This window comes from Papio anubis, chromosome 12 (genome assembly GCF_008728515.1).
Source record: "Papio anubis isolate 15944 chromosome 12, Panubis1.0, whole genome shotgun sequence".
Classification (NCBI taxonomy): domain Eukaryota; kingdom Metazoa; phylum Chordata; class Mammalia; order Primates; family Cercopithecidae; genus Papio; species Papio anubis.
Genome location: NC_044987.1, coordinates 12360856 through 12388362, shown reverse-complemented (window position 1 = coordinate 12388362; position 27507 = coordinate 12360856). Strand labels below are relative to the sequence as shown.

General features: G+C 42.2%; 1 long non-coding RNA gene across 5 annotated transcripts in view; it reads right to left on the bottom strand.

Annotated features, from left to right (window-relative positions):
- LOC108582066 overlaps positions 1 to 27507 on the bottom strand; it is a 242817-nt gene that overhangs the window by 64181 nt on the left and 151129 nt on the right. For all 5 annotated transcript variants that reach the window (XR_004177323.1, XR_004177320.1, XR_002517260.2 and 2 more), the window contains exon 3: positions 13405 to 13550. This is a non-coding gene — a long non-coding RNA (uncharacterized LOC108582066). The remainder of the gene's footprint in view (positions 1 to 13404; positions 13551 to 27507) is intronic.

Genomic DNA, 27507 nt, shown 5'->3' with positions numbered 1-27507 from the left:
GTTATCTTCCTGAGAAAGTCTTTTCCTTCAGAAGAATTTTGTGCCATTTAAGATAGGCAAAACAGGCAGAATGCCTTTCCTGCAATGAAAGTTACACATTTAGCCAACAGATCTGCAAAGTGCATCTGCCATGGCAATGGATTTAAAGATGGGAATTAGTAGGAGAAAGAACTATGGTTTATTTGAGCCCACCAGCATCAGGAATTCTAGGTACTCTTCAATAGTAGTAGTTAACATTAATTGAATGCTTGCTAGATGTCAGGTACCATTCTAAGTTTTCCTTGCATTATTTCATTTAATCCAAACAAGTTCGTGAGATAAATCTTATTATGGATCCTAACTCACAGATGACGAAAATGAGGCTCATCAGAAGTTAACCAATTTGTTCAATGTGAGATGGCAAGTAGCAGAGAGGGTGTTCAAATCAGAACTGTCTGACAGCAGAACTTAAACTTCTAACTATTCCTCATGTAGTCTTTTAGGAAAAGGTAGATAGAAGATCCCCATCGTGGGTATGAGAAAATGTAAACTCAGAGAAGGTAAGTAACTTGATTAAGAGCACAAAGATTACTGACGTTTTTGGCCTGGGATTTGAGCTCAGGTCAGGAGGACTTCAATGTTCACTTTCCAGTCATATCGATAGAAAACCTGGGAGATGAGTAGATATCCTCACATTCATTCCATGTAAAGTATTTTTAATTCAAATAAGCAAATGCCCACTCTGTACAAGACTCTGTGTAAGTCTTACTGCACGTAAGGCTTTGAAGATAGTATGAAAGAATTAAATATATTTTACTTGCCTCCGATGAACTTTAAATTCTAGTTGACAAAGAAAATACACAGATGAATAAACTAAGATCAGTTGCAAAGTATTGTGACACGATAGGTAAAATAACATCCTATGCATTAAATAGATTCAGAATACTGGGAGAAGCAGTGATTAGAGAAAAAATTGATCAAGAAAAGCTTCCTTGAAGAGGTATAAAATGACATGTATGATGAATAGAGTTGATCCCATTGCCTGACACCCTGTCTATTTTGTGGGTAGAAAAAAAAGATACTTTGGAGAACCTATGGAGAGAAAATATGAACTTAGCACCTATGGGAAAGGTCCTATGAAAGATATGGCTCACAATTACAGAGCCATAGAAAGGTTGAAGGAGAGGGAAGGATTTCTCTGTGATTACAGTTAAAACTACTAGCGATTACTCTTTCTCTTGGCTAATAGTTTCCCATAGGGTCCCATCAAATATAAACTATAATAGTTGCAAATCAAATCTATACTCATTCTTGATGAAAAAAAGGCAAATGGCCAGAGGAGAGGGAGAGGAAAAGTCAATTTCAGCATTTTCAAGGGATTTTCCATGAGATCTAGCCAGTAATAGAAAAGAAGAAATTTTTTTTCTGAATAAGGAATGGGCTCGAATGCTGATTGCTTATTTCACCTCCTACCTCCCTGGCAAACCCGCAATTTAATAAAGAATGGGCTATTAAAAAGAACCCTTGGATGGTAAGCATGTATTCCTCAATTATAAGATTTATCCAAGCTACGTTCAACTTTTTTTCAGTGTAAGGCATGGACTTCAGCCTTCAAGAGGACTATTTACTGAGACTTCTCTAAGAACATTATCTTCTTATTAACTAGAAGCAAGAAGTATTCAAGGTGCTAATGAGCATTACTAAAAAAACAGTTCTAAAGTCCAATAACTTTAGAAAAGCTGAGTTCAGGCCGGGCACGGTGGCTCAAGCCTGTAATCCCAGCACTTTGGGAGGCCGAGACGGGCGGATCACGAGGTCAGGAGATCGAGACCAGCCTGGCTAACACGGTGAAACCCCGTCTCTACTAAAAAATACAAAAAACTAGCCGGGCGACGTGGCGGGCGCCTGTAGTCCCAGCTACTCGGAAGGCTGAGGCAGGAGAATGGCGTAAACCCAGGAGGTGGAGCTTGCAGTGAGCTGAGATCCGGCCACTGCACTCCAGCCTGGGCGGCAGAGCGAGACTCCATCTCAAAAAAAAAAAAAAAAGAAAAGAAAAGAAAAGCTGAGTTCAAACGTTTCATTTTATTTCACTTTATTGTATTATTTTTATTTTACAACCTTAGCTTTGCTCATGTGCATTTTGGATGTCCAGTGGAGACATATTCAGGATTTCTTAAACTTGTTTGACCTTTAGAATACCTCCTTATTTTGGAGAACTTGTATTGATATCTCATAGACTTCATATTCCAAGAAAAGAGTCATGCTCTCTTTCCTTACATAAGTTTTAGAAGGCAGCTCTTAGGTCTAGGTGGATGGAGTAATGGGTGGAGAAAGAGGACTACCAACTGGCCATAACTTCGAGCCCATAGCTGGGAGTGATGGGCCTCAACTTTTAGCTTCCTTGAATTCATCATTAAGCAAGAGTGAACGACAAATCTCTAATGTTTCTGTTGATGCTTTTCAGGGCCACATTCACAGTCACATGGAAAAGCACTGGAGTCACTCTCCTCTACAATGATCAGCTCAGTGTTGGTAGCAGTGGGAACGAGGGAGACAAAGCAGGGGTTTCTTCCCACAAGATAGCCAAGGGCTGTCTAGAACTGATGGAGCACATGGAGTGAAGGATCATTTACACTGCATGCCTGAACACACTGTGTCAATTACCTTTTAGTATTTCACCCATAATCTTTGAAAAGCACTCAAAAGAGTTCAGATTCCTTTAGTGGGTCATTCTGTATCTGTTGGATGTTCCTTGCCCTTGCCTACATCTGACCAGAGTATAAGATTAATGAAATCAAACTTCTCTAAACATCACTTGTATGAGTGTGACTTTAAAATGCTGCCATTGCTTATGGTCATTTAAAGAGGAGGAAATGGAGACAGTGAAAAGAAAGTTGCACCACTTAGAGTTCTATTTTAAGACAGAAATCCTCAAGCAAAACTTCTCTCTATAAGAATGCAGTTTGCTTAGGAAAGAGATTACCTCAAAATTAGCACACCTGAAAACTACTTAATTCCTAGCACATCACACGTACCACCGAATCAGACAGCCTACCCTGAAGGGCTGATTTTCTGCCCTATCCTAAGAGTCAGAAATGTATAAAAAGACAGAGTCAACTCATTAACACATTTGCATTTTGCAATAGCATTAACCAAGATTTTTATCCGGTAAGTAAAATTAAAATATTTCTTAATGTAAATGTAAGTATACTTATACATCTTTTTCTATCATCCAAATATCTTTGTCAATGAAGAATTCTGTATTTTACAGATAAACAGTTTTAATGAACAACTTATATTTGTATAGTGCTTTACATTTTACAAGTCTTATTTTATCCTCAGCACAACTCTGAGAGTTGAATCTTAGTGTCTTCGTTTCATGATGTACGAATTAATGATTGAGAAAATATCACCAGGCTAATACAAGGTAGAGTGAGATTGAAACCCGGACTTTTTTTTTGTCTCAGATTTAGCCCTGTCATTTCTCATGAAGTGAGTCAGAACCCACACTTTCTGAGAGATTTCCAGAATAAGTCCATGGTGATCCCTTCTATACTCGTAGTTCATTGTACTGCAAAATTAGTACTTGATTGGAAACTGTCTTATTGTCCAATTACTTCATGGGTCTCTGTCTTATCTATCACACCCAAACATAAGCCTGTTATTATGTTGCTCTTTGGGGCATCCCCTGACTTCCTCATGTGCTTTTCTTACTACAGAGAATGCTCTCTTTCAGGCCCCACACAACAAGGCTCAAGAGTATTCAACAGGACTCAGGCCAGGGGCGGTGCGTTTCCCTTCCTGGAAGGTCTTGCTGGCATTCTCAACCGCCATCCTTGCTCCAGGAAGGAGACTCCCCTGTGTGGTCCTATAGCATCCAGTGCTGACATCTGTAATGGATTCATCCCACTGTCTTGTACTGCCAGTGTCTATTTATCACGCATTTCCCACATGACCTTCACCACCTTGAGAACAGGAATCTTATGTTACTTCTCTTTGAATCCTCAGAACCTACCACATAGTAAACTGTTAATAACTGATAAATAAATAATTGAATAAAAAAGTAGCACAAAACCAATGAAGGCAGTTAGTTAGTGCCTTTAAGGAGTTCTCAGACTCATGGGAAGAAGAATCTGTAAAGAGACCAGGACAAGCAACACAGCAAGGTGTACTTCCCCAGTACAGATGGGTTCAGGTGCCTTGGGGGCATACACAAGAAGGGACAGTGCTGCCCTGCCAGTCAGGCCTCAGAGAAAGCAAAGTTGAACAGTGTCTTGAAAGGCGAGCAGAAAGTCACCAGTGTTTGTGGAGCTGAGAGAAGTAGGGTCAGAGTAGGCGGCAGGAAGAGAAGGCAGGCTTTAGCAAGGCTCTATTTTCTCTTGGCTGTGTAACAACCTTTTCTCTGGGGGAGCTGACCTTCTCTGCATCCAACCTTAGGGTTCTATAGCAGCTGCCAGTCATGTTATCTTGTTTTCCTGGCTCAGAGGACTTCCCAGAGGTTTTGCACATTTTTCCAGCCTCATGGAGGAAGGTCTAAGAGAATAAAGCTGACCCAGAGAGAGAAGCTTAAGGCAAAGTGGGAGGAAGTGCCTGGGTCCCTGATTCTAGCAATTTCTGGAGTCCGGTATACCCCAGCCCTTTCTAGAGTTTGGTTTGTTAACTAACTAAATTAAGCTGGGTTTCTTTCACTTGCAAACACAAGAGTACTGACCAATACTAAAACCTTAAAAATGCTCGGGTGCAGTGGCTCACACTTGTAATCCCAGCACTTTGAGAGGCCGAGACAGGTGGATCACTTGAGGTCAGGAGTTCGAGACCAGCCTGGCCAACATGGGGAAACCCTGTCTCTACTAAAAATACAAAAATTAGCTGGGTGTGGCGGCATGTACCTGTAGCCCCAGCTACTCAGGAGGCTGAGGCATGAGAATCACTTAAACCCAGATGGCAGAGGTTGCAGCAAGCTGAGATCATGCCACTGCACTCCAGCCTCGGCAACAGAGCAAGCCTCAGTCAAAAAAAACCCACCTTAATAACATCTCCTGTGGGCTGGGCATGGTGACACATGCCTGTAATCCCAGCACTTTGGGAGGCTGAGGCAGGAGGATCACTTGAGCCCAGGAGTTCAAGACCAGCCTAGGCAACATAGTGAGACCCTGTCTCTACACAAAATAAAACTATTAGCTGTGTGTGATGGCACATACCTGTAGTCCAAGCTACTCAGGAGGCTGAGCTGGGAGGATCACTTGAGCCCAGAAGTTTGAGGCTTCAGTGAGCTATGATCACACCACTGTACTCCAGCCTGGGTGACAGTGTGAGACCCTGTCTCTAAATAAGAATAATAACAATGAATCTCCCCTACAGCATGCATATAGAGATAGGCACAAAGTAGCTACTCAAGAGTTTGTTCCTCAAATCGACCTTTTCCCACCATCTGTTCAATCCTTTCATTTAAAGATGGAGGCACAGACTTAAGTACCTTTTCCAAAGCCACCCATTCTACTCATAACAGATTTTATCCTAGAGCCTGACCTTTCTTTTCAGAACAGTGTTCTATCCACCCAACACTGCTTCCTTTGCTTTTTGCTAGCTAATAAACCTTAAGGTAAGAGGTGATCATGGGATTCATATTTGACGGAAAAAATTAAAATGAACAAAAATCATGATCTGACTATAAAGTACTGAAATTATTGTTTTTTATTCATTTAACAAATAGCCCCCACATGCATCTGCCTCTGTCGTAGGCGGGTATTCTGGGGCAAACAGGACATGCTCCTTGACCTCAAGTAAGGTCACTAAGTGGAGGGAGGAACTGTACAACTTACCAGAGCTTCATATACCCTCAAATCGGCAATCTGGGAGAATATCTACTTATTATTTTTTCAATTGCTGGTAAATCCCTTTAAACCAGTTATGAGGCAAACAAAAATGTCAGCTTACAATTTTATAAGTGCATTTAAATTCTTTTTTATTTTTTTTAGATGGAGTCTTGCTCTGTCACCTAGGCTGGAATACAGTGGCATGATCTCGGTTCACTGCAACCTCTGCCTCCTGAGTTCAAGCAATTCTCCTGCCTCAGCTGCCCGAGTAGCTGGGACTACAGGCGTGTGCCACTACGCCCAGCTAATTTTTGTATTTTTAGTTGAGACGGGGTTTCACCATGTTGGCCAGGCTGGTCTCGAACTCCTGACCTTGTGATCTCCCTGCCTTGGCCTCCCAAAGTGCTGGGATTACAGGTGTGAGCCACCGCGCCCGGCCTTAAATTCATTTTTAATCAACAATGGTATCATCCAGCTGGACCAATTGAATATGGCACTTGGGTTTTTTTTGAAAACACAAAATAACCTCCAAAGACAACGAATTTCTTCCACTAAGTATACTGAAAGAATATGCTGTAGATTCTTAGGTCTGCCATGAAACAGGAGGTTCAAAGATGTTTTGCCTAAGGCTAGGCAGCATCACTGCCCTGAAAGGACCTATACTATTCAAGATGAGTATGTTTGTATGCATTTGTTAAAATGATGAGTTCTAGAATTTATATTAAATTTCCAGACAGGCCTAGAGGCAGATGCCAGGATCGCCTTAAGTCACCTTGATACCCTTCCAGCTCTGTGATTCTACGATTGCTTATACTGGATTTCTCCAACCCTGTGATGGGCTGAAGAGCTATTTCTGTCCTAGTTCTTTGCCTTATATAGGTCAAATCCCATTCCAATGAGTACCATAACAATAACCACCTCATGGCCTGGTTATTTTAGAAAACCTGATGAAATGAGAATCAAGTATGACCTCCAAACCGAAGTGGGCTGTTACAGAATTTGACCTGAATATTACTTAAGCAAGGAGGTGGCCAGTGTCTTAGGTTTTCATTTTCATGGCACTGAACCACTGCAAAACTATTAGATTGAAGGTACCAAGAATCTACTAGTGAATCCAAACAACTGTACCCAGAGTCCCTAATCAGTGACTCCATGTGCCTGATAGATACTACAAAATCAGAATGTCAGGGGACTGAATGCTATGAATTTCCACGTAAGAATGGTCTCCAACTTATGCCTATCCACTATAGCCAAAGAGTGTCAGGGCAATTGTCCATCTTAATTCAGGGCTATTAATAAGCCTTCTTTTCAAATTGGGCATCCCAAACCTGAGGTTTCTTTCTCCAATCTCTCCCAGGGAGCTAGATCCATGCTTCTTTTTGCATCCATTGTTCTTGCTTGAAACGAGGTGCTAGTTGCTGCTCTCTGAAAGGTACCTTTACAAGAGTGTAAAGACCCCGAGGGTACATATTTGCTTGGCTGATTCCCAGCTATCCTTAATATCTGGGTTCTCTCATTAGAATTTAAGTTCCACAAAAGCATGAAATCTCATGCCTAGAACAGTGCCCAGCACATAGTAGGTGCTTGATAATTATTTGTTGAAATAATGAATGAATAATGATGGATAGTTATTCTTTGAGACCCAATTCCAATGCCACCTGTCCCTCCCAAAGCAGCTATGTGTCTCTCCTCTGATCCTTTAGAACTGTTTGCATTTCTCTATAATAATACTTACAGGATACTCTCTTTATTGTTTATATCTGTTTTCCCAATTAAGCTGGGGAATCTTTTATGGGAGGAACTATGCTTTATAATGCCATATGTTTTGTTCCTAAAACAATAGGAGTTCAATAAATGCTTATTGCTTGAATGGTTGAAAGAGTGAATAAAAATATTTCTCTTGTCATGATAAATGCTAAAGATTTGTGATTTAACCTTATACCTCAAATTTTGCCTGAACTCAAGGGCTTTCCATGGATCAAACTGATGAAGCCATGAGTCACCGGGCTTGGAGGGGAGGGGTGTTTGTTTGTAGAGGATTTGCTTCCCGACCTCGATGAATCACATGTGTAATCACCCAAACTGCATCCTGTCTGGGGAAGTAACCAAAACCCCTATTTCTGGCCTCAATGGCTTTTTGGTTTTATGAGTAAATGCCACTGGCATGTCATTAAATAAATGCCCTCAGAAAGTCCTCAGCCAGTGCTATAACCTACAATAGTCAGGGTTGTGACAGAGAAGCAGCCTTGCAATTAGAGTACAAGGTAGAGGAGGTACTTTTTCACCTGGCATCTTTCTGGTGACCTGCCTCCAAGTTCTTTTCCAATATGTCATATTCTACTCCCAATCACAGGCATGATCATGTAATTCACCTGCACACAAAGAATCAGTGGTTCTCACTATCTACAGAATAAAGACCAAACTTCCTAACTTACAATCCAAGGCCCTCCAGAATCTGGTTCCATCCCGTTTTACCTCCTTTGTCTTCTTCTGTCTCCATATAACCATATGTTCCACAAACACCGAACAATTTTCTGAACACATCCAAACCCTACACTTTGCTCTTATGCTTTTGTTCCCTCCTAGAATGCCACCCATCCCATTTTCAGATGCCCAACACTTGTGTATTCTTCAAGTCTCACAAAATGCCACTTCCTCCATAATGTCCTCTGTGATTGTCTAATCTAAGGAAGAATGACTTCTCCATTGAACATACTTGAGATTTTATCTGTACTCCCATCCCATTGCTTATTTCTAATAACATGTAGGCACATGTTTGTTTCTCTAATCAATTTTCTTAGTCAATGTGATACTCCAGCTCTTACCAGTGCCTGCCACAGTGGACACTCAAAATAAAAGTTGGTTGAAGAAAAAATTGAATTAGTTAAATTGTTTAAATCCTTATCTTTGGCTTGGAATATTCAGGAAAGATTCAATGTAAAAAAATTCTTATTCTTATGTATCTCATTTTATCCCTCACCCCCTTCCAAGAAAACATGAGATTAAGAAAAGCTTTGGTCCCAGCAAACAATTGTTGTTTTATGTCTATGAATCTCAAAGGCAAGGTTTTCATTCCGGGCATCCTTCCGCCTGATATCTAGCACTTCGGGGCCCACTTTGCTAACAGATGTCCTAAGCTCAGAGGGGAAAATATAATTTTGATATTAACTTGAATAAAAATGAAACATAACGAGGCGAGGATTTACTGTTTCAAAATGCAAACTTTTAAAAAGATAGTGTATTCCAAAAAAAAAGACTTTTCTGTTATCTGCTGTTTGGGAATATTCATGCCACAGCGCCAGTTTCAGCGTGGACACATTCCTTTCAGTATGGATAAGTGAGAGTTGATGCAGTAAAGTTTAGCTTTGACTGCAAACCACTTTGCTTTCCTTTCTGTTTATTAGTATAACTCTGGTTATGAGAATAAGGACATAAAAGCAGACAAGGCTAAAATCACCCCGGCCAAGGTCAGATAATGAGAGAAAAGAATGTCAAGAGTTTTATTTTCTCTACTGTCTTTGGGCAATGGTCACATCCAGGTGGATAAAAGAGACAGGTAGCCACTATTGCAGTTTGAGAGCCATCTCCTTTCCTGTTTCTAGAAAGCTGCCACTGGGGCAGCATTCTTCCTTCTTTAGAGGTCAAGTCCTCCCTACACCACTTTATGACTGAATGACTATAGAAAAGTCGGCAACTGGTCATCAGAGAAATGCAAATCAAAACCACAATGAGATGCCATCTCACACCAGTTAGAATGGCAATCATTAAAAAGTCAGGAAATAATAGATGCTGGAGAGGATGTGGAGAAATAGGAACGCTTTCACACTGTTGGTGGGAGTGTAAACTAGTTCAACCATTGTGGAAGACAGTGTGGCGATTCCTTAATGATCTAGAACTAGTAATACCATTTGACCCAGCAATCCCATTACTGGGTATATACCCAAAGGATTATAAATCATGCTACTATAAAGACACATGCACACGTATGTTTATTGCAACACTATTCACAATAGCAAAGATTTGGAACCAATCCAATATCCATCAATGATAGACTGGATTAAGAAAATGTGGCACATATACACCATGGAGTACTATGCAGCCATAAAAAAGGATGAGTTCGTGTCCTTTGTAGTGACACGGTTGAAGCTGGAAACCATCATTCTCAGCAAACTATCGCAAGGACAGAAAAGCAAACATCACATGTTCTCACTCATAGGTGGCAACTGAACAATGAGAACACTTGGACACAGGGTAGGGAACATCACACACTGGGGCCTGTCGTGGGGTGGGGGGTGTTGGGAGGGATAGCATTAGGAGATACATCTAATGTAAATGACGAATTAATGGGTGCAGCACACCAACATGGCACATGTATACATATGTAACAAACCTGCATGTTGTGCACATGTACTGTAGAACTTAAAGTATAATTAAAAAAAAAAAAGAAAAGTAGGCAATTTCTTCATCAGTTAAATGAAGATAATAATACATAACAGGGTCAGACTTTATAAACTCTAAAGTGCTGTTCAAATATTAGCTACTATTATAAATTCAAAGATGAGTATTTTTTTCCCCACTACGTAACACAGAGGTTGGCAAACTTTTTTTTTTTTTTTTTTTTTTCATTGGTGAGAGAATGATAATAGCATTTTAAGATTTGTGGACCATGTGGTCTCTGTCGTAACAACTCCATTCTGCCTCTATAGTAGAAAAGCAGCCAAAGACAGTGTCTAAATAAATGGATGGGCTTTGTTCCAATAAAACTTTATTTATAACAGGTAGTGGACCAGATTTGGCACATGGGACACATTTGCAAATCTCCACCCTACACCTTTGGTGAGAATGAAACACCAGAGGCAGAGGGGAATATCTAAATTCTGTTTGTGGCATGAAGAGTAATATAGTTGGGTTTTGTGATCAGTTGTCTTGAGGCTTTCAAACATCTTTTTAAGGTACTCTCTTTAACATTAGAGTTTTAATTTTGTACATTATCACTACCATCTTCATCGTCACCAATATCATTTTGTACCTATCTGAGAAGTAGTACCAAGAGAGGTATAAAAGAACACCAGTTTTCTATACCTGTCACTTGACCATACTCTGTTCTGGGAAAGACAGTTCTGCTTATTGTTAAAGAAAATATCAATCATACTTCTGGCGAAAGGTCTTTACATTTTTTAACAAATTGGTCCTTTGAGCAAGATGAATTTTAATGGATTGGTTTATTAACCTAAAGGTTGAACTAGACTGAGAGTAACTGAATGATTTGCTCATAATTAGTATTATTTATAATTATTTTACTTGGGAAAAAATATCACCTTAAATGTCAGGATGTTTTTTAATTGCTTCAGATGAGATTCAAAATAATTGACTTCGCATATTTATTTTTAAAAACTCATTTAAAAATGTCTGAAGCTGCTGACAGTCTGTCTAGAAGAGGCAAGATATTGATATTCATTACTGGGAACAGGGCAGAAATTGATCCATGATTTTTTTTAACCACATGAATTGTGTATTGTGGTCACTTCTGGACTCCTCTAAAAGAGCTGCAATGCCGATAGAGTGATGTGTTTGTTCCTCTTCCCCATTAAATCTGCTATCTAAGTGAAGACGCTTTGTGTGTGGATGTAGGTATATGTTTCTTGCTCAAATACATATTTACATATATTTTTATTAAAAGCGGAATGGGCACATGCACTAAAAAAGGATATATATGTGTATTTAGTATTTTTAGAAGAATACAAATAGTCTATGCACACATTGTGCATCTATTCATGTGATTTAGATAAGATACTAAGTTTTTGACAGTGAGTAGGTATATGAAAAATTTAGCATCTCTATAAATATTTGATTTATCAGTTGATTGGTGGAAATGAAAAAAAGTAAGAGAATATATTAACAGCTGGGGAAAGACAGCTTTTCAAATAATTTAAATTGTGAAATATGGGTAAATCACTAGTAAGAAACATGCAACAGAATAATGACGATAAAACCTTACAATTATACAGCACTTAGAGAGTTACGAACTGTTGGCGTGTGCAGTATAATCTCATGTGCCCCTTACATCTACATTTGGATGCACAAAGGAAGGATGGTAACAGTTTCATTTGACAGATGAACAAGAAGTCAAGTGATTTTCCCACCATCTACACTGCCTTCCCCATACACCACATGGCCTCTGGAACCCAAGCGAAGGGTGAGTGCATCTATAGGCATCAAAGCCAACTTCAGTCTTCACAGCCAGACTCAACCAGCCACACCCAGTGTGCAGAACCCAATTTTCTACCCAAGACATTTCAATGAACTAAGAAACAAATGACCCAGACCATTAAAAAAACAAACAAAAAAAACACACCACATTTCAGGCAAGGAATATAGTGATGGGATGATTAACTGATTAACAGAGTCTCTTATTTGCTTCCTCCAAGCATATTTAGTCTGACCATGTGCCTGAGACACGGTGTGACATTTGATCCGGCAGCAGTGTCCAGGACACAGACAAATCACTCATCTAGGTAGGCAGGCAGACACCATCAATCATTATCTGCATGTTTGAGAAACACAAAACTGTAGCCGAGGTCGGGGAAAAGAACATTTGATGGTGGCTAAAAGGTGAGAACACAAAGATTCCTATTTGTCTGCCAAAGAGGTTACTCTAACATGCGCTGTGGAAATAGAGTCATATATTCTAAATTTTCCCACAGATAGTAGGTTAAGGCTAATATATCTATATGACGTATATGTTATATATTATCTTATTCTTCATATATATATTTCTCCACAGCTCAGTAGGCAAATCCGTTGTTGAGGATAGGAAGAATATAATAACTGATTAATTATTATTAATGCCATATTTTATTTAACTAGCAATTGTAGTCTATTAAGAGCATTCATTCACACTATCTGACTTATTCAACCCTCAGAAAAACCCTGTAGGGCTCATAAGTAATATATTATTATCTTCCTTTTATAGACAAAGGAAAAGGAAACTCAGATATTTCTTTTCTTAAGCCAGTCTCACCAGAAAGTGGCAAAGCCTGGACTAGAACACGGAATTTCTGACTCCTAATCCATTACCTAGAACGACTGTGGAAGAGCCGAAGGAAGAAAGGGAAAGTGTGAAACATGAGTTCCTAGCGGAGAGGACCTGAAAACACCCTCAGACCAGAATTCCTTCTAGTTTGGGTTAAAGTCCGGAGTGGGTGTGGCTATATGACACAACCAGAATGATTAGATTGACTTTCTGGCACACCTACTCACTTTGAATTTTCTTGTGCAACTGAGCCTTTAGTGTCAATCTCCCATCCTCTCATGTCTTGTGAAGTTTCCGGGGTGGCCGAGTTGGAACCAACTTCAAACCCTCTTATGTCTCTGATTCACTTTCCAAACCCTCCCTCTCCCACTCCGTGGTCAGCCTTTTGCATCACACCCTGCAAACATTTTTTTCTTTTGCACTTCTTTGGAACTCCTTCCGAACTCCTTCCTCCTCTCTCCCTCCGTCTCCCAACTCCTCTGCACTGCCTTTCCCCTTTAATCTCTGCTGACCACCTTTTGTGAACGCTCCATCCACTCCTCCCCCCGTCACGACTGTCCTCTTGCGGGTTCCTACCTGTGTGCTCTGCAGCCACACGCACCTCCTGGTTGCCCCTCAGATGTCTTGGTTCTGTCTGTCTGATGCCGCCAGCCTCCACCCGGGGCCTGTGAGCTGTGCATGTCTTCAAGCTCTTTGTTACTTTTCCTCCTTAATTTATAATGCTAGGCAAATAACAACACACAATAAAAGATGATATCAGCTGTGTTTCTCGCCTGCAGCCTCCAGAAGTGTTATCTTAGACCCCATCATTGCAACAAAGAAATCTCTCAGTTGAGTGAGTGAAAACCAGTTACAGGACAGGAGGAGAAAACTTCTGCGCTTCCAAAATTCCGCAGCCCCAGCTGCCCTCCGGGGGCTCCCCCTTGTGGGAGATGTGGGGCATGGCAAGGCAGTGCCCAGTTGGGACGGTGCCTGGGTGGGAGGAGGGCGAGAGAAGATGCTCACACTCAGGGATGTGCCCCAGAGGGCGTGGAGTCCAGCTCCGGCCACGAAGAACAGCCTCTGTGTGAGTTGTACGGTTGAGGTCCTCTGTAATTCCTCAGGAAAATACTTTGGGGAGACGGAGTCCTCAGGGCCTGGAGGTCTCTGGGTCCAGGTGAGTGTGGTGTGAGTAATAAGCCTGCGTGGCTTACGCTCTGCATGGGAAGTCCTGTCTCACAATCACAATGTATCATAAAGTCGGATGTTCACACAGGGCTGTTCTGAGAGACAAGGCGTGGTCTCCACTCTCTGAGTAAAAGACATGATGGTCCAATCTCCTGGATTCTCTTGCCACCGTGGACACTTGGCCTTTCAGTCTCTCTAGAGCTCTGGACACATACTGCTCCCACCTTAGTGAAAACAGACTGTATGTCCAAACAGTATCTTTCTCCAGAGAAACACGGTCTCACTTATATAACCCACTCCTGCAGGTATCCTTGTCATCCTCCTCCCCCTCTTCCTCCTCCTCCTCATTTTAGTGTCACACAGCTTCTTTTGCTTATGGTTATTATTATTTTTAATCTTTATTACTGTAGTGTCTATGTTGCTTATGGAGAAACAGCTCATGAAGTAGCTGTGGTTTTTAATAAATGGGGCTTTATTATTTTATTCCAAGTTCAGTATCACATATGGTTCAGTACAGAGCTGCCACCAACATCAGAAAGGTAGTCGAATTTAACAGAGGCCAGTGGAAATGGGTCTGAGATTTGTTTTGCTGAAATTATGAGCTCCCTTGCCAGGACTGCTGGAAGAGTCAATGAGACAATGTGACGTGGCAAAACAAGCTCTAGGCTTCAACAGATCTAGACTTGATACCTAGCTCTGCTACTTATTTTATGCTCAATTAACCACTCTCGCCTCAGTTTCTTTGTCCATAAAATGGAGTTAACTTAGTTTCACAAGCAAGATCTCACAACTGGTATGATGGCAAAATGAAATAATATGTCACAAACCACATGCTAACCTACAGTTCAGTGGCAGAGCACAGTTGTCATTCTGGAAAGTTTCCTTGTTTGGATTCCACTAACTATACTGGTAAATAGAGAGCATCCCACCAGGACTATTGGTTGTTTCCTCCACATTTGACATCATGACCAGTTTTCTCCCGCAGACTTGGTCTGGGTCTCTCTGTCTGTGTCACATCCAGCATACTGTTCTCACAGCGGGGGAGCCAATCAGTACTCCTTAATGGTGTGGCTCATTGTCCTGTACTGAGGATGATCAGTGAGTGTCTCTCCCACTTTTCTCCAGAGACAGAACATAGTCTAGACATACGGGGCAGGAGAAGGTCAGGAACCCTGGCTTCTGATCTTAGCTCCACTTGCTAGTGCACTGGAAATGATACAGGAGGTTGCACGAGTCTCTGGTTCTGTTGCAGCTACTTTATGAGTTCCTTCTCCATAATGAACATTGGTATTACAGGAATAAAGGCAAAAGACAGCAATAACATTAAGCAAAAGAAGTTGTGTGCCACTTAAATGATAATGATGATGATGAGGATGATGACAAAGCAGAAGAAGGTATGTCAATTGATGATATTGCTATGAACCATAAACTCAATAAATATTTCTCAGACCTATGTTGGGCCTAGGGCTGAATATGAAAGGGTTAAACTGCCCTGAAGATAATTAAACCCTGTTACAAACTCAGGTCAAGTAAAAAAAAAAAAAAAAACCAGCAACAAGGATTTAGAGAAATCAAGAAAAGCTGCAAAAACAAAAACAAAAATATTCCCTTTCACACAAATAGATCTAAAACTGAGAACCTTTAGTGACAAGCCCGCTGTGAAAGATGGGATCAAAATCCAGAATTACTTCTACAGGAGGAAGTATCAGAGAGTCTGGAGCATGTGAGGGACACAGGGTCACGAGTGGAGAAACAGGAAAATGAGTGTGAGGGAAGGAGAGTCTTGTTCCCCTTCGGATTGGCAGACCATTCCATTCTGCTCTGCACCGCACACCAGGAAAAATGCAGGACCCAGACAATAGGACAACCAAGATATAGAAGCAACCATGTCATGAGGAATTTGAAGAACTGGAAATATTTAGGCAGATAAAGATACAACTCTGTAATTGCTGTCTTCGAATATTTAAAGGACTCTCGATTAGAAAATGGTGGGATTTGCTCCGCCCAGTTTCAGGAAATAGAATGGAACTAACGGAGAGACACGTCAAAGAGAAATATTTTTGATCCACTACAAGAAAAATATTCAGGTAGTTTAGCCCAGATTTGGAAAGGTCACTTTGTGTCTGGAGAAAGCTGTGAGGGCTCTGTCACCGGACGTTCTTTGGTCAAATGGAAGGCCAGTCACGGAGGCTGCCTGCACTGAAATAACCTTTGGGATCCTTGTAGCTCTTTTACTATTTGAGTCTACGAACAACCTGGGATCCAAAAGGAGAAACTAGACAAAAGAAGCCTGTGACATCCTCACACAGAGCATTTTAACTCCTGCTGCGGGACCTCCTGGTCTAACACATTAGCTGATCAGATAAATCCAAAGTGTGCTTGCGGCCTTTTCCTCTCTTTCCCTTGAGCAGCACTATTTCTTTAACGATCACAGGTAAGTCCAAGAGTTAGGCACTTCCTCGGTGGGGCAAATGGCTTTTAGTATAGTGGAAAACACAAAAGAAAAGACAAAATTCCTACACTGAATGACCAGTTTAAGGAGAATCGAAGTTCTCAAAAGAGATGATATTTAGAAGCCATCTTATCAAATACCTCCCCCGATGTCTGAATTCCATCCATATCTTCCCTGATTGAGTGGTTGTCTGATCTCTGTTTGAACTCAGTCTCTGCAGTCAATTTGATTGGAGGCCATTCTGATGGGGCTCAAGAATAAGCAAAACACACGCATAGAAAATGCAGTTAGCAAGACATGGACGTGAGGGAAAAGGCACCTTTGGTATAGTATCAGACTACAAGGCAGAACCTAAAGCTAATTAGAATTTCTTGAAGTCAGAATTACAGTAAATTTTAAAAGTCCTACCTACAGTTTGAGGAGACACACTTGGGACACACAGTGCCAGTAAAAACTATAGGTGACGTTCTTGCCTATTCTGCAATCTTTTGCATCTGTGTGTGAGCCTTACATTGCAGGCTGGGAAGGTACAAGAATAGGGGCAGTGCAGTAGAAAGGGTGCAGATTGCTAAAAATGAAAGACTAAATACTACGGGGCTTTGGGTGGGGCCAGTATATGGTATGTGTTTGGAGTTGCTTTCATGATATTATCCTGGACAGGGTTGCAAAGAGGGGTGCAAAGCTGATGAGGGTGTCAGATAAGAGAAATGGAGCATTCGAGAATTGACCTCTGATTGAGCAGAGGGAACCCTGAGCTCAGGCAGAGGAGAAAAACAGAGTTTGGGGATGAAGAAAAAGGGAGAAAAATTGAGAGGTAGGGAGATGTGAAGGGAGAAACTGCATGAGAGGTCTAAGATATCTGGGACGTTTCCAAGACCATCTCAGGGTCTCAAGCGGTGATGAGAGGCAGAAATAAGGGTAAATGTTGAGGAGGAAGGAGGAGGCCAGGCACTGAAAGATCTTCTGAGTAGAAAGAAACAGAAAGAAAGCTAGACCCATCATAAGACTTGGTGTCTCCATTTCCCAACTAGCTCACTTCTCAGGAGAGAGAATCAAAGGGCACCTTCCTGGCTGCAAAAGATTGTTAATTAACAGGAAAAATCTGAATGCTTCAAGTATTGACTAGACACCTCCTATATGCTCAAGATACAGGATAGAAGTAGAAATCAAGTTCCACAGTAACCTGAATTACTATTAGTCAGTTAACAATCATTTGCTCGGTAACTACTCTTGGCCAAAGACCATGGTAAGCATCAGGAACCCGACTGGGATGATGAGACCGACCCTCCAGGGGTCACAGAGTAACAGGTGAAGGGGAGAAGCACAGCCAAGTATAAAACTCCTGCAAAGGATTATAGGGTGCTGTGAGGGAAAATAACAGAATATCCAAAGAATCATTGCTAGGTTTTATGTTTTTAACAGAAAAGACATGTCAGACACCACAAAGAATCAGGAGCAGTCAGTCTATAGGAAGTGTCGTCCTGGCCTGGGAATGTCAGAGAGAATATTCCTAGTCCCCGGTGTCCAGATAAGAGCAGTGGAGGCTGAACCCAGAAGAGGACCACTGAGCAGCTGGCCACACTGGGGGCGCACTCCTCAGGGCAAGGAGGAGGCTGAGAATGGAAGGAGGAAGCCTCCCACTCTAGATCCTTCTCCGGCAGACCCCACTCACCCTGCCAGGGGACAGTTCAGTGGATGTGACTTCCACCCGTGGCTAAGCAAGGAAACAGCCTCTTTGGAGCTTCTCCAGTGTTGCAGCTCTCCTGTGCCCCTTGCTGTTCTACTCAGACTCACAGATGAGCCCAGCTCCTCTCCTCCATTCTAAACGCCTCTGTTTCAGGGAAGCGTTTGCATTTTCCTTGGCACAGGTACAGCTTGCTGAATTCTTTTAGGCCAGGCCAATTACAACAAGCCCTAAAATTGCTGAGCCAAGTGGTTTCTTCAGAGATCTGCTTACATTCCCTCCCTGAAAAGAGCAGGGGGCCCACTTCGTGCAGTCTCTGCACACAAAAAGTGCACGTTTCACTTTTAAGGTGGAGTAGGCACAGGACGGTTTTCCCAAAGAGAGAATGAGATGCAACCTATTTTCACTCTGATTTTACTTCGCCTGATTGGGCTTCATCCCATTTCAGAGGATGGACAGGATGGCTCAGGGCCGGCTCCCTTGAAGACTGTCTTGAGAAAGGGCTAGAGAGGCTTTTAGCACAAGCCCCACGGGATCACAAGTTGAAAGAAGTATTTATATGTGTCAGTACCCTCTCATTCCTGAACTTCAACTAGCTTCAGGGTTCAGTATTGCAATCACATTCTCGTAAATTCTGGCTTTGGGAGGAAGACAGAGTCAGTAATGCATAACTTTGATTTTTTTTTATAATCATGATATTTGGGTAGAAATAATTCAGTTCCAAAGAATTATTTAGAGTAGTCTAAAGTTGGTTTTTTTTCCTGATTTTGAAATTGTTACACCATGACTTTTCAACAAATTCACCTCTTTGTTTATTTTCTATTATGCTTACATCAGAATACATAACATTCCCTAGCTATTTCTAGCTTAGAGGAAGGCGTTGAGAGATATCTTAATGAGAACAGGTCAAGCGGTGGTATAGCCAGTTTGGAATTTGAAATTATCCACGAATAATAAATGAAGCATCTAATCTAGTGCAGATCATTGAGAACTGAGCAATTCTGAGAGATGCTTGCCAGAAAACCAGTGTCCTTCCCACAACAAAAATTTATCAGAGAAAGAAGTGTGCCCTTGATTCTTGGCATTAACTCATGGCTAGTAAGGCCACGGCGTTGCAGGACTGCGCTCCGAGTCTGAAGGCATTCTTCAGATGGGGAAACAGGATCACTTGAAAAGGGAAATTTGAACTCATTCTCACAGATGAGATGACCTCCATGTGTCCAGAGATATGGGAGCCATCATTCAGAGCAGAACTTTCTTACTCAGACAGAAACTAAAGGGTCGCAAGGTAAAAAACTGCCATTTTTAACTTAAAAGACACAAAATCAGGGCAAATCTCATTTGCAGATGGATAAATAAATTCTAGGAACCTAATCCGGTTCTAACATCCTTATCAAAAAGCCTTGCATGTTGGACAAGAGGGTCGCTGGTGGTCATTCTCCTGGGAGGGGGCTCTACCGAGAGCCCCCAGTGCCACTCAAACCAGAGACTTTCAGCCCCCACTGGGTACTTGACAATCAGAAGTAACCACATGTCTATGCTTTTGAGGAAATTTTACAAACTGAAATGTGCCTGGCTTAATGACAAGGGCACTTGGTTTTTCTATATCAACTAATGAACAGTAGAGATTCATATTTCCATGCCAAGAAGGGAAAGAGCATCCTAAACTCACAGCAGTCTTCAGTGTGGGAAACCGAATGGGATGGTGGGAGGGTCAGGTTTCTTGTCTTTTATTTAGAATATAACTGGACTCAAGAGCTGCTCATCTTCAGGGAATTTCATAGGTTTTTGGCTAGGGACCAATCTGGGTCATAAAAAGAGGAAACCCCCCTGGGCCCAGGTAGATCTCTAAAGAAAAGGCTTTGGTTGCCTGGGCTTTGTTTAGCAAAAGAATATTTTTTTCTTGTCCTAGAGTCAGCAAACACGCTGCCAGGTAATCTGAGAGGCCCACAGGGAGACTCCAAGAAGACAAGCCTGAGAGTCCCATGCCAAACTCTTTAATCTTGAAGGCCATTAAGGTGCCACATCTTCACTACATTTCCAAATGCCTACTGCCTTTGGGTGGCATCACAGCAATAAACACAGGACTTAATTAAAAGTCACTTCCATTTCATTGCTAAAGCCAAGGAAATCTGGTACCATAGCCTTGAATTTATAAGTAGGAAAGTGGTACCAAAAAAAAGTGAGGGTGGAAACTAATTTAAAACACGAAAAGTCACTCAACACTGCCAGTGGGTGGTGCAGGATATTGCCATGGCACTTTCTGTTAAATTTCTTCCTCCCAATTCTTTGCAGAATTCTCCTCACTTGTGTGTGGAGAGAGCCCCACTAACTAAAAGCAACCTGAGTATTAGATATTATCACCATGAAGAGTTAAGACAATGGGACCCATAAAACGGCATCACCCCTCAGGGAAGTACAAACCTGCACCCACTGCCCTATTTCTGATCTTGACTCACCCTATGACAGGGTCATACTCCCCTCATCATGAGAGGTTATGGGGGAGTTCGCACAGCTAACAGGCCACTGTTACTCCCTGCTTGTTTGTCGGCAAGAAAAGTGCAGAAAGTTCAGTTGCTCCCATTGGCCATTGGACAAATGCCCAGTTGCTCTCTGGGGAAATCTGATTGTGACTGTGTCATAGTTAATTCCTCCCTCACCCATGCCCCTCCTTTATAGCTGCTTAGTTGCCAAGCTCTGTCCATTCTTTCTCCATTGTATTTCTTGAATTAGTCCCTTTCTTTTATTCCTACTGCAGTTACCCTCGGTGAAGTTTTCATTTTTTCTCGATTGGATTATTGCTATATCTTCTTACTTGGTTTCTTACTGCTAGGATCTGTCCGCCGTAATCCATTTTACATGTGACTTTTCGTTTAGTCTCCCTAATACATGCCTCTGATTATGTCACTCTTATGTTCCAAACCTCATGGTGATTCTTTGTTGCCTGCTGGTCACAAGTGATTCTGCATCGCCTACTGACCAAAGTCCAACAAACACATTGACAGCTTTCTTCACAAAGATGACATTGTCCTATGACTCACATGTTACCCCATAATTAAAGGACTGAGACCCAGAAAATTACTCAAACTTCAAGTAGCCCACACCCCAGAGGTAAATTTCACTTGCTCTATTTAAACAAGGTTTTCTTCAATATATCCTCCTTGTCACAATCAAAAAGTTCTTTCCAGTGTCTGCCTTGAATTATCCCTTAAGCTCTTGAACTCTACTATCTTTAACTATTATTTGTTTTAATAGCAAGTTCCATTCTCAGAAATGAGAATAGCAAAGTAAAAAAGAAACAAGTGACTCCCAAGAAAAACACCAGAGCATGACACCATAGTGAGTTGAAAGGGGCTGAAATTGGAAATGGGCTAATAATGGCTGTTTATGATTTTTGTTTGTTCAACACCCTACATCTTAGGACCTTAATCCTCTACAGACTATCTTGATTGTGATGGGTATTTATCTGCTGCACTTATACTTCCGTTCCTCACATCATAAGCATTTATTATATATCACCACAATCAAGTTGTAACAATAATCCATGATGATAGCAATAGTCTAATGAAGAAACATGCTCTGGTGAAAATCCTTGGATATCAGAGAGAAGTGTAAAGATTGTAGAGGACGGGGGCGGTGGCTCACGCCTGTAATCCCAGCACTTTGGGAGGTCAAGGCGGGCGGATCACCTGAGGTCAGGAGTTCGAGACCAGCCTGACCAACATGGTGAAACCCCATCTCTACTAAAAATGCAAAAAATTGGCCAGGTGTGGTGGCGGGTGCCCAGCTACGCAGGAGGCTGAGGCAGGAGAATCACCTGAACCCGGGAGGCAGAGGTTGCAGTGAGCCAAGATTGCACCACACCAGACTGGGCAACAGAGATTCCGTCTCAAAAAAAAAAAAAAAAAAAAAAAAAAAAAGATTGTAGAAAGCAACTTGGAGAATAATTCATAGAAAAACAACTCAGAATCTTTACCCATCATTACGGCATTGACATTTCTGGGGTTGAAGGCAGTAGTGGCTAGGAATGTGCACATTAACTTTTCACACTGAGGGAATAACACACTATACCAGGCACAATGTTGGGGACTCAGATTCTAGAGAGCGTCTTTTTGTCGTGTGTTAAAGATGGATGTAAAGGTTCTCTATATGAGGCCTATGATAGTCAACGGTCATTCCCCTATCTTGGGAATGGTATAGGCTATACAGATAACAGCCTAGAGAGGTGAGAAGCTACCTTTTCTTTCAAAAAAAGATGAAGAGAAGATGGGAAGGGAACGGAAGGGGAGGGGAGGGGAGGAGAGCTCAGCAAATTCTGGGGCACAACTTACAATTTTGCCTGATCTCTCACCACACTGCACAGCTAGGAAGTTCTTCTGAAGATCTAACCTGTGTTTCTCCTGATATTTTTGTTTATTATTTACAGCCTTTTTCCAAACAGAGAGATACAGCCTTTCCCAGCTGGCTGTTTGGCTCAGCTAACAGAGCTGCTCTAAAAGTCATGGTTAACACTTCTTTCCCCTAAAAGGGTCATCGAGTTTGCTCCAAAAAAGAGCTACATCAATCACCCTTCCTAAGTGACCGTCTTGTCATACATAAAGAAGCCAGGCAGGTGAGCAGATGCCGTTATCACCACTGTTTCTATCTATTAAAAAAATAAAAGCAAGATTTCTGCCTACTCTCCAACCCAACCAAAGAGAGCCTCAGAGTCAGACACCTGGAATTAACCCTCATCCCTGCATCCACAGAGGACGCCTGGCCAGAGCGGTGGCAGTGGTGACAGAGCTGGGATCGCCGACATCTGAAATGCATCCTGCACTCCAGCCCTTATGTGGTACTTGTTTGTCTCATAAAACCATTTTATTTTTTGAGGATTGAGATGAGGTTCTTTAACAAAATTTTCAATCTATAACTGTACTCCAACGTGTTCCTTACACATCTACGATTTCTTCTATCTTATAAAATAAAATATACTCTTGATTTCAGGAAAAAAAAAAAAAAGCACAAGGGTATGACAGCATTAAAAACAGGAATCTCAGAGGCCACGAGGCTTTTCACATTTTGACAGAACCAGGCTTTTGTCTGTGCTGGTGCCCTGGAACTCACGGGTTTCTTAGGAACGAGAGTGCAAGGGGTGTTAGGACCTCAATGATTGGAAAGAGACACCTTGAAGACTGAAGGAGGAGGTAAGGGCAGAGTTGAATCCAATCTGTGCTCACTTTCCTGTTCAGAATTACCTGGGCAGGTAGTTTAACATCTCCTAACCTTGGTTTCCTCACCTGTAAAACGAGAATAAGAAGACAACACATCCCACGGAATCTTTGAGAACACTTATTCAATGGAAAGATACCCTTAGCACAATGCCTGGCACCTCGCAAGTGACCATTAATGGTGCCTCTTGTTTTTAATATTATCACAGTCATCTCAGGGGGGCAAAGTAGTAAAGACTGACCGTGGGAAAGAGAGCTGTGGGAAAGTGACAGAGGTGCTGCCATCCCCTTGGCCCTGCCCATGACCCCACTGTCGGGGGTGCAGAACATTTCTCCCATTCACCAGGTCCCAACCCACTCCCAGATAGAGCAGCTTGGTGGAACAATAAAAGCCTGGCTCCCGCAAGATGGCACCACGATGGGCTGTGCCTGGATCCAAAGGAGACGTCTCTGTCCAGCATTTCCATCAGGCTCTTCCGAGCCAGCTCCTGGGGCACGCACAAAGACCCATTCAGGATGGCTGGAGTTCTGAAAGCGAGCAGATGAGCCGAGGGGCTGGGAAGGGGGTGGAGAATCAGCACAGCGCCTGGCACTAACCCTGCTGGGACCTGCCCTGGGCAAGCGGACGTGGAGGGCTCAGGTCTGCCGCCACGCCTGCACTCTTTGTTTTCCCGCAGATTCCGTTCTCTGATGGTGGTCCAGGGCACCAAGGACACCAGCTGCCATGGCTGGGATTGAATGACCTCCCTGGGGTGGCTGGGAACCCCCACTCCCGTGGTGCCAGCCCAATGGGCAGGATACCCAGTGGAAACAGGCCATTACTAACAGGCCTGCCATTTCGAAAGTGCCTCTTTCTGGGAAAATTGACTCTCAGAGGTTCCCACCCTGGGAAGGTACAGTGAGAAATAAGAAGCTAAATTACTACGCAGTAGCCAATAGTTATTCCCCAGGGCCTAGAAAGTGACTCTGTACCCTTCAGCCTCAGTTTTCCCACCTGTACAATGGGGCTAGGTACAACAACCTGTTGGAACTCAAAAAGTAGCTGCTGTGACAGAATTTATCAGTAGCAGTTGGTTTACTCCCTTTGAACACAAATATATCAGACCTGATGCATCAAGGATATGCCAGCTCTGCAGCTCCCTGAATGTTAGAGCACAGAGGCTGCTTAATGGACCATGACCTTTGGATGCAAAAGAAAATAAGATTCCCTCTTTTACTCTTTCCCTCCTAAGTCTACAAGAGGCTGTCCCAACAAGGTGACAAGCTGAACATGGCATCAAAAACTGAGCCCCTTTAGGCTGCCAGAATTGTAAGACATTTCCTGTGGGACAACAGCATTTCCCAGATGACTCGATTCAGAAGAACTAAAAGGAGTTTCTATGATCTGAAGATGTTTGTATATCAGCTAATCTAGCTTTCCATCTTTGCCGGAATATGCTGACTGCATTTATTCCTCTAGATATCTCACCCAATAGTAAGACTCAGTAGAAGCACCTCCTCCTTCAGGAAGCCTTCCCTGACTACACAGCTTGAATTAGTGCACTTTCATATTCTCCCACAACACCCTGGGCACACTTCTCTCTCAGCAACCGGGAAATTATATTGAAATTGTCTGCTTGTTTGTCTCTATCTTCTTGGTGACCAGGTACTGTACCTTGCAATCTTTTTACTCCAGTATCTAATACAGTGCTGACATAATGCAGGAATTTAATAAGTGTTTATTGAACTAAATGGATGTATATCTCTCTCTAAAGTATTTGCTAGCATAAACTCCCATTTGTATTTTATAAGGATATCCCATAACCTCTGCTCTTAGGAAGTTCTATCTCATATCTAACTCAGTTCTCTCCTGCGTGCTTATATTTCTTTTTTTTTCAAACCTCGGAAGACCACAGTCAGTCACCATCCTCATTCTTATCAGAGTGATCACATAAATCACAGCTCACACTCATCATTATTTTCCTCTCAGGTTCAGCTTTATTTTTTCGGTCTTAAATCAGGAATGAACTTTCACAGTCTCAACTCTGGCATTTTTTCCTCTTAACAAACAAATAGAAAAGAACTTCCAAGAAAGATTTTGACCTGATAGAGTCTGCTCCTTTTAACAAGATTGTGGGAAGCACCTACTATGTGCCAGGCTGTGTGTGATGGAGAAGGAGCAAATGCATAAGTCCCTGACGTCAAGAGATCTTCAACCTAAAACAAAGAATAATGGGGGTACTTAATTTAACTAATAAAAAGCAGCACTCCACTTTCTTGTGGTCCCTTGGTTAGAATCACCAACTTTTGTGAGTTTGCAGAAAAGCCCAGAGTGCTAAAAAGTAAAAAGCAAAGATTCCCATTTCTGAGCAACTTGGGAGAAACTAAGTGGCCCAGTCAGGGGACACGTTGGGGAGTCCCTTAAAGGATAAGTGTCATGTGTCTGTTGACATTTCTAAAGAAATCCAATTGCATTTTCACTGCAAAGGAGAGGCCAGCCTCCACTGGCCACACATTCAGAAAGCTGGCAGGAGCCACCGGTCAGCAACTCCCAATCAAACAGGCTCCCTCTTTCTGGCCAAAGAGCTCAGGGTCTGCGTGACTTGAGGCAAGTCATCCAGGGACATTTGGGATTCTGATCTAGTGAGCCAATGAAGGCGGTACAGATAAGGCCCAGACAGAAATCTGGCAGCCTAAATAACATCTGGTTGGTCTGAGGTTTGGACTCTGGCTGGGGCTGGGAGCCCAGGGCTGGCGACTGGGGAGCCTGCATTTGGAGCTGGTGACAGCAGGTGGCGCAGGAGCGCAGAAACCGACCCTCAGTGGGCCCTGAAAGAAATCATGGTGTTAATGCCACCCCAAACCACAGCCAAGCAAGGCAAAGGCGACCATGTTGTCGTCACAGTCTTGAAAAAGACAAATTGCACAGATGGAGCACAGGACCTTAGATGGGCAATTCTCAGGTAAAGAAAAGCCAAGGTAGGTCGTCAGAGATCTAGGTAAAATCCTTGGATGGTCAATGACTTCAGAACTTTAGGAAATGTGCAAAGAAAATGAAAGAGAAAGACAACACATAACAATAACTTCAGGAGCAATATAAGAGCTCCTGGAGCTGAAAGACTCAAGCTACTATGAACCCTTAGGGTAGCTGATGAGCCAGGTAGCTCCAAATAGCCTCTCCTTGCTCCCAGCAGCAAAACGCAAACAGAATATTCACAACAAAAACCTCACCTATTACAGTTAGTAAAGCTTTGAAAATCAACACTTTTAAACAAAAATGGAAATGTTATCTCCATCTTAAAGCTAGTAGAAGGCCCCTTCTTGTTGCTCCAATCTCTGCATAAGTTCTCCTCCAAAGCATATCACTGGGGGAAGAAGGGAAAAAGTTCCCCTCCAGTAAATACCCAAGGTTCTTCAGTTTCTGTGCCGAAAAGGAACAAAAAAGCATAGTCCTACTTATCTATTTACACGACACCATAAGTCGAGGAATTTTAAGCAGCTGATTCTGAAAGCTAGAATAAAAGTGTTACACACAAGATATGAGGCAATGTCCCTCTTCCGAAAAAGAACGTGCACAGTAGACTGCTGAGATATGCAATGGAGAATTTTCCCTCATCCACTTAAGCAGTAAGGGTTGGCTTTGGGATAAATCTCAGGGAATGCAAAGAATATTACTTATTTTTCCATTCGGTTTACTTTCATGTTGTTACTTCTCTCATGGGAAGTAGATGCCTAAGCTCTGATGTATATAAATCAATTTTCAGTGTTTACTTAAGTACATATACATACAGTATAGCAAAATGTTGCTTTGCTTGAAAAATCGTTGAAACATTTGATGTGTTTGCTCTCAATCAATATTCTGCAAAAAGCATCTGGGTTCGTTGCTCAACTAGGACAGTAGACAAGTCTCAAGTCTTTTCCATGAGCCACCTGCCACTTGCCAGCTCTATGGGGCTCACATCACAGTTGTCCCAGTAGCAGAAAGTATAAGGGCTATGTGATTTAGGCTCCAACAAAGGGTGATGACAGAACAGAGAAAGGCAAGGTGAATTCCCTCTGGATGTGACGAGAAAGGCTTCATGGAGAAGGACACTGCAGTTGTTTGACTACTCCGTGCCTTTGGACACGTTGGGTTTTTTTGCCTGAAATGCCATTCCTCAACTCCCACCATCATCCTTTTGGGGGAA